General features: G+C 48.1%; 1 long non-coding RNA gene across 2 annotated transcripts; it reads left to right on the forward strand.

Moving 5' to 3' along the window:
- The first annotated feature begins 988 nt into the window (after nucleotides 1–988).
- On the forward strand, nucleotides 989–6,875 carry LOC140248844 (uncharacterized). 2 transcript variants are annotated; one of them, XR_011902898.1, is made up of 5 exons: nucleotides 989–1,117; nucleotides 2,364–2,482; nucleotides 3,922–4,040; nucleotides 5,286–5,394; nucleotides 6,423–6,875. It is a non-coding gene; the product is annotated as an uncharacterized lncRNA (long non-coding RNA). The 2 variants fall into 2 exon arrangements; XR_011902897.1 differs by lacking the exon at nucleotides 2,364–2,482.
- The last annotated feature ends 52 nt before the right edge of the window (nucleotides 6,876–6,927 follow it).

A 6,927-nucleotide genomic window follows, 5' to 3' on the forward strand; every position in this document is an offset into this window, starting at 1 on the left:
TCAGTGTCACATCCCAGTGACAGCTCCAACTTCCAATGCCTGCTATTTATCTACAGCATCAGCACAGCATTATGGCCCTACGGCGGCCCTATCAGCCTTATGGGTCACTTCAGGAACATCAGCCCTCTGGGTCAGTGCAGCAAAGTCCCCCCCTCTGGGTTACTCCTTGCTGGCCTTCCAACACTAAGTCAATATCACTCCACCATCTCATTCTCCCTCATTGCCCCACAGCATCTCTCACATCACCCCCCACATTGTCTCTGCCCTACATTCTCACCCCACACCATCAGTGCAGTCTCAGAGCAAGGCCTTACCTGCTGTAGTGCAGTAATAGAACAGGCAATGCAGCAGCGCTGGCGGAGAAGCGTAGTCCTCGAGCACAGCACAGCAGGTAACGGTCACACACAGCAGCTACGAAGGCAGAACAGAGAAGAGGAGCTCCTCAATGTGGGCAGAGCTTCTGGCAGAAGGAGCTGCAGCAAAAACATTCTCCCTTCCACTGGCAGCCCTTATATGAGGATTGGGAAGGGGCGGAGCCAGGGTCCGCCCTGCAGCCAATTAGGTGCATTGCCTGCAGCTGTGCTCTGCTGCCGTGTCTGCCCCCAATCATGGCTTCCTGCATGACTCAGCATTTCTATTGCAGCACCCCAACGTCCCCCCTGGCATCGCCCCCCGCATCACCGCCTGCATCACCCGCATGTCACCCCCCTGACGGAATCCACGTGCCGTCATTTCTCATCTACTGATGCACCCCCCTTTCTTTACAGGTAGATGTGATTGTTGGCTGTTTATGACTTTGTTTTTGTCTTTAGTATTGATTGCAGCTGTTACGTAACAGCCTGATTGTTTACCTGCTGGGAGGTGTGGGCAGCCAGTGAGCACAGGTGGGAGCAGTTCAGGGCTGGAAGCTGACTGGGCCCAGCCTGGCTCCACCCCCCTCCTTGAGCCACATTTAAGGGCTGTGCAGGGCAGGGGGCAGCATCAGCTCCTTGCGGTGCCTCCATGAGAGCATTCCAATGAGTGGTTGCTCTTTCTTGCTGGGTACCATATGGGCTGTGTCTCTGCTTGGAGATCCTTTCCTTTGGGCTGTACAGTGAGTGTTGGGCTTTGCAGTGCGGTAAGAAATTCCTTCTTTATTACTGGGTTTTAGATTTTCACTTTTTGGGGCTCTTGGCTGCGTTTAAGGATGGGTAGAAGGAGCAGCATTTGTGTCTGGAATCTGCTTCCTTTGGAGAGCTGGGTGAGCCATTTTCCCTCCTTTCTTTATTTCAGGGCTTTGGGGGTGAAGGAAGCGGGGTGGAACAGGGGGCACAAGTTGGTCTGTCCCATCCCTGGAGCCGTTTGAGGCTGCGTGTAGCCTGCTGTGGTGGTTGGTTATTTTAGCCATAGCAGGGGGGTTGGAAGGCGATGATAGTTAATGATCCTTCTCAGCGCAGGCCATCATATGATTCTATGATCATGTATTGCAGAGTATCTCCTACAGCTGTGATTGCTGTGGCACACCGCTTGTCGCTGCTGTTGTCATCATCGTCATCATCTCCATCATCACCATGTTCATCATCTCCATCTGGATGTGGAGCCTTTGGCCGCCGTTGTCTGGACTTGGTTATACAGCGAGTTGGTCATGCATCCAAAGTCCACCCATCCAGTTGGTGTCTTCCTCATTTGGAGCCGAGGATGCTGTGGGCTCCCACGTCAGAGGCCTTGCTGAGTTCCAGCTGGATGATATCAGCAGCTCTCTCAGGCCACCAGGTCGGTCAAGCAGGATTTGCCCTCGGTGAAGCCACGCCGGTTCTCCCACATCACATCCAGCTTCCACGTGCCCTGGCTCTCTTCTAGGAGGATCTGCTCGGTGGTCGTTCCCAGCACAGCAGCGAGACTGGCGGGTCAGCAGTTCCCATCATCATCCCTTCTACGCTTCCTAAACAGGAGTACGATGTTGGCCGTGTTTCTGCTCACCAGGACCGCACCTGACTGCCACCACTTCTCACACAGCACTGAGAGCAGCTCGGTGACTGCAGCACTGAATTACCTTGTCACTCTGTGATGCGTCTCATCGGGATCCACAGAGTCGTGGTTTTCAGGTCCTTAGGACATCTAAAGGTGGATGTCACTCACAGCGCGGGACAAGGAGGGAACCAGCAGGGCTGGCGTCGCTTCCTCCATCCCTCCCTCCCAAAGCAAAGGCGAGGGCTGTGTATAATGAGCAGCGATCAGAGAACACAGAGGTAAAAATGTGGTTGAGTACCTAAGCCTTCTACTTGTCTGTTCCCAGCCCTATTGCTGCAGGTAAGAAGCATTATGAACAAGTGTGGTACCTGCAGATGTGGGCAGTGCCTTCATTGCAGTATTGTGTCCAACAGGTGCCAGCAGAGCCCCAAGAGATGCGTGGCTCCCGATGAGAACAGCGAGGAACAGAAACCTGCATTGCCTGGAACCCTGCAGAACCAGCTTTGCTGAGCGGTAACTCTCAGCCCAGCAGGTAAGAGCAGCACACACTGACTGTGTTTTATCTGTTCTATATTGTGACTTAAGGTAGAGTTCAAGAGCTCCTTTCTGCACTTTTGGGGTGCCCTATGGGCTGTCTGCTCTCGTCCTTCTGCATTCTGTTTGCCTTTGCACTCTGTCACTGCTCATGTATTTCCTGCAGTGTTCTCTTTGTTTTCAGTTTTGCTGTTCTGTTCAGCATTCTGTTGGGTTTGTTTTCTGTTTTGGTGTTCTCTCCTGTATTCTCTTGGGTCTTCCCTCCCATATCAGAGTCCCTTGCAGCTTTCTTTAGTGCCTTATATCCTATTCTTTTGTTCACTGCAGCCTTGGAGGCCATGCTCTCCATCTCAGTGGTTCTTGCAGTGCCCTTTTGGGCCTTGTCCCCACGTTTATGCTTCTTGCAGTGCCCTTTTGGGCCTTGTCCCCACGTTTATGCTTCTTGCAGTGCCCTTTTGGGCCTTGTCCCCACGTTTATGCTTCTTGCAGTGCCCTTTTGGGCCTTGTCCCCACGTTTATGCTTCTTGCAGTGCCCTTTTGGGCCTTGTGCTCTGTTTTAGTGTTCTTTGCAGTGCCCCTTTGGGCCTTGTGCTCTGTTTTAGTGTTCTTTGCAGTGCCCTTTTGGGCCTTGTCCCCACATTTATGCTTCTTGCAGTGCCCTTTTGGGCCTTGTGCTTTGTTTTAGTGTTCTTTGCAGTGCCCTTTTGGGCCTTGTCCCCACATTTATGCTTCATGCAGTGCCCTTTTGGGCCTTGACCTGTTTTACTGTTCCCTGCTGTGCCCTTTTGGGCTTTGCCTCCTATCTTGATGTTCCCTGCTGTGCCCTTTTGGGCCTTGCATTCCATCTTGATGTTCCCTGCAATGTTCTCTTGCGCTGTGCCCCCCTGTTTAGTGTTCCTGCAGTGTTCTTTTGGTGTTTCCATTTGGCCTCCTGCGCTGCCTTCCCTTTGGCCTCTGTTCTTAGTGTTTCATACCACGCTCTCTTTGCCCTGACTTTCCCTTGTGCTTTCCCTTTGCTTTTCTCTTGTTTTTGCCCTTGTGTTACTGTTGGCTGCTTGCTTTGCTTTTCTTTTTTGGGGGCTTTCTGTGGGCGTTCTGCTTCCATTTGCCTTTGGCTCTCTGGGATTTGTTGGGAGGCGGCGTTCATGTTAATGTTGACCTGAAGCTGCACCTTAATGGGAGCTCTAGTGATAATTGCATTTGTCTGCAGAGTATCTGTAAGTAGAACCCTTTGTTTTTGTTTAAGTAACCTTAATTCTAATCCTAGTGCAAAATACCACTTGTAAAGTAACTGCACTTTTAACCTTAGAAATAGCATTACTTCTATCCCTAATAGCATTAATTCTACTGCTCCCTTCCATCACAGTTAGTGTAATGTTCACAGTGTGGTACCTGCAGATGTGGGCAGCGCCTTCATTGCCGTGTCGTGTCCTACAGGTGCCAGCAGAGCCCCGAGAGATGCGCGGCTCCCGATGAGAACAGCAAGGAACAGAAACCTGCATTGCCTGGAACCCCGCAGAACCAGCTTTGCTGAGCGGTAACTCTCAGCCCAGCAGGTAAGAGCAGCACACACTGACTGTGTTTTATCTGTTCCATTTTGTGACTTAAGGTAGAGTTCCAGAGCTTATTTTTGCACTTTTGGGTGTCTTATGGGCTGCGTGCTTTTCTCCTTTTGCCTTTTTTCTTGCCTTTGCTCTTTGCTGTTGTTTTGGGTTTTGATGCTGTGTTTTCTTTGCTCTCACTTTTGCTGTTCTGTTCAGCACTCTATGGGCTTTGGTGTTCATTTTGGTGCTCACCGCAGCATTCCCTCCAGCCTTTCATTCCATATTGGAGTTCCAAGTAATTTCCTCTGCTGCCTTGCCCTCCATCTTGATGATCTTTGCAATGTTCTCTCGGGCCATGCCTTGCATTTCAATGTTCCCTTCAGTGCCCTTTTGGGCCTTGCCCCCCACGTTAATGTTCCTTGCAGCGCCCATTTTGGGCCTTACCATCCATCTTGATGTTCCCTGCGCTGTTCCCTTGGACCTCGCCTTCCATGTCAGCGTTCATTGCAGCATTGTCTTGGGCCTTGCCCTCCATCTTGATGTTCCCTGCAGCGTTCTTTTGGACTTTGCCATCCATCTTGATGTTCCTTGCAGCATTTTCTTGGGCATTGCCATATATCTTGATGTTCCCTGCAGCGTTCTTTTGGACTTTGCCATCCATCTCGATGTTCCCTGCAGCGCCCTTTTGGGCCTCGCCCTTTGTTTTGCAGTTTTCTGCAGCGTTCATTAGGGCTTTGCCCTCTGTTTTAGCGTTCCCTTTGTTCTTGTCTTGGCCTCCTACGCTGCCTTTCCTTTGGACTTTGTTTTTTCTATGACCTACCACAGTCTCTTTGCCCTTGCTTTTGCTTTGGCTTTCTCTTGCCTTTTCTCTTGTTTTTGCCTTACTGTTGGCTGCTTGCTCTGTTTTGCTTTTTTGGGTTTTTTTTTGTCTGCTTCTTGCTTGAATTTGCCTTTGTCTCTCTGGGATTTCCTGGCTTATGGCATTCAAGTTAATTTTTATCCGTTTGCCTATTTTAATGGGGGCTCTAGTGGTAATTATAGTAACCTGTAGCGTTTCTGTAAATATAATTGTTAACGCAATATTAAAGATGTCTGTTAAGCTAAATGTAGCCATAAAAATTGATGCCTTGTGTTGTATGTGAATGTTACTTTCATTGTAATCATAGCGTGGAATGAAATTGTTAAACTTAGTGCAAATTTAAACATATAAATAGCATTAATTGTTTCCCTAATGGCGTTCATTGTTTCCCTAATTAGAGCCCCGAGAGATGCGCGGCTCCCAATGAGAACAGCGAGGAACAGAAACCCGCATCGTCCGGAACACCGCAGAACCAGCTTTGCAGACCGGTAACTATCAGCGCAGCAGGTAAGGGCAGCACACACTGCCTGTTTTTTATCTGTTCCATATTGCGACTTAAGGTAGAGTTTCAGAGCTTATTTCTGCACTTCGGGGTGTTTTACGGTCTGTCTGGTTTTGTCGTGCTGTGTTGTTTTTGTGTTTGATCTGTGCTGTTTCCCAGCTGTTTCTTGCAGTGTTGTCCTCGCTCTCCATTTTGCCATTGCCCACATCATTCTCTTGTGCCTTGCCTTTCATTTTGGCATCGTTTGCATCGTTTTCTCGCGTTCTATTTCGGCGTTCGCGGCATCATTCTCTCGGGCTTTGCCCTGCATTTTGGCATTTCCGCGTCGTGCTCTTTGCCTCGCCCTCCATTTTAGCGTTCTCTTCATCATTCTTTTGGGCCTCGCCCTCCATTATGGCGTTCCTTGCATCATTCTGTAGGGCCTTGCCATGCCTTTTGGCATTCATTAAGTCGTTCTCTTGGGCTTCGCCCTCCTTTTCAGCGTTCGCCGCATCATTTTGTAGGGCCTTGTTCTGCATTTTGGCATTTTTTGCATCGTTCTCTTTGGTGCAGGCCTCCATTTTGGAGTTGCCTGCATCATTTTGTAGGGTCTTGTCCTTCATTTTGGCATTTGCTGCCTCGTTCTCTCATCCTTTTAGCTCCTTTTTGGAGTTCTATTCAGCCTTTTTTGGGCTTTGCCCTCTACGTTACCCTTCCTTGCTTTGTTCTGTTTGGTCTCTCGGTGTTGCCTGCAGCCTCGTCTCAGGTCTGATCTGTGCGTCAGCTTCCCCTTGGGTTTTGTGCACGCCTTTGTCTCATGTTTGCCTTTGATGTTTTCTTCTGTCAGGCTTTTGCCTTTTCTTTTGTCTTTGCTTTTTGTTTTGCTAATTGTGAATATAAGGGTAATAAACGTGACCTTATATTTGTTTTAAATGTAGAGATTAACTCTGAATCTACTTTGCAATGTGGCACTAAAGTTACATCTTAATGTATTGCTAATAGTTTGTTCCATTGGCTTCAGCCCACGATCTAACTTTGCCATTTTCTTCCTTAGGGCCCTTCTGTTCCCCGGTTGTCGGATGCTTCCTCGTGACGCAGCACTCCATTGCTGCTATGTTGGCGTTTAATAAAGTTTTTGGAGGCCTGATGAGCCATTACGATACTACATCAGCTGCACACAGTAGGATTTACAGTCCTATTTTAGCTTTACACTGACTTAACCTAATTAGTATTAGCTTAGGAATCAATTCACTTCACCCACATTGGCTTTAGCTTTGCATTCAGTCACTTTAATTTAATTAGGTTTACGTTAGGAATCAATTCACTTTACCCACATTAGGTTTTGCTTAGTAGTCACGTAACCACAAGTAAATTGGTTTTTTGCTTTGCAATCTGTTAACCTTATAGTAATTGCTTGTAGTTTTACATTTATTTAACTTTAACCAAATTGGCTTTAGCTTTGCAATCATTTAATCTAAAACTAATCGGTTTTAGCTTTGCAATTATTTAACCTTAATCAAATTGGCTTTAGCTTTGTAATCATTTAACCTTAATCAAAT

Source organism: Excalfactoria chinensis, chromosome 2 (genome assembly GCF_039878825.1).
Source record: "Excalfactoria chinensis isolate bCotChi1 chromosome 2, bCotChi1.hap2, whole genome shotgun sequence".
Lineage (NCBI taxonomy): Eukaryota > Metazoa > Chordata > Aves > Galliformes > Phasianidae > Excalfactoria > Excalfactoria chinensis.